This window comes from Xiphophorus maculatus, chromosome 20, assembly GCF_002775205.1.
Source record: "Xiphophorus maculatus strain JP 163 A chromosome 20, X_maculatus-5.0-male, whole genome shotgun sequence".
Taxonomy (NCBI): domain Eukaryota; kingdom Metazoa; phylum Chordata; class Actinopteri; order Cyprinodontiformes; family Poeciliidae; genus Xiphophorus; species Xiphophorus maculatus.
Genome location: NC_036462.1, coordinates 22,178,302 through 22,179,115, shown reverse-complemented (window position 1 = coordinate 22,179,115; position 814 = coordinate 22,178,302).

The window sequence follows — 814 nt, the reverse complement described above, 5'->3', positions numbered from 1 at the left end:
TTTATAGACGAATTCAAAGTACTATATAAATACAGCAGAAAATATAGAGGCTTTCTAAATTTCATACAAATGTAACTTTGAAACATTGAGTATTTTGTGAGTCAGTAGTTTGTAGAAGAGAGACAACCTTTGCTTCAATTACAGCTGCATCTTTCGAGCACGTTTGCCAACTTTTACCCATTCTTTCCAAAAATGCTAATTAAAAGGCACTTTGGTTAGAGAATGTCTAAAAACATAAATTTTTAAGTCTTTTTCTGTGGTATTCAATTGGTTGTAGGTCTTGGTTTGACTAGTTCACTCCAACACATGAATATGATTTGATCTAAAGTAACACTTCCTTTGTATTTCTGGCTTCATCTTTAGAGGAAAGATTGAAATATTGTTTTTTAGTGCAACACTGTTTTAAAATTTTAAAAGAAAAGCGCGTCTGCTGTGTACAAATGTTATCTGACGAATCTCTGAGGCTTTCACAGAACAACTGAAATTAGAATAAAAACATCCCCCAGCATGATGCTGACTTGACCAGCATCAACTTATTAATTAAGAGGCACCTGAGTGTAGTTAGTGGTGATATATTTCATCTAGGGGTATTTGAGTAAGACTTTCTGAAAACAAAGTCGCAGCGCACATTTCAGATTAGCAGTTGTAAATAAATACTTTTTTTCCATAATTATCCTTTACTTTATGTTGTTCTTTCACATAACATTTTTGGACAATGCATTGGAGTTTGTAGTTGCAAGATGAAAATGTGCGAAAGTTTAAAAGACATTAATACAAGTTAATGTAATTCTGTGTTAAGAATCGACACCTTGAG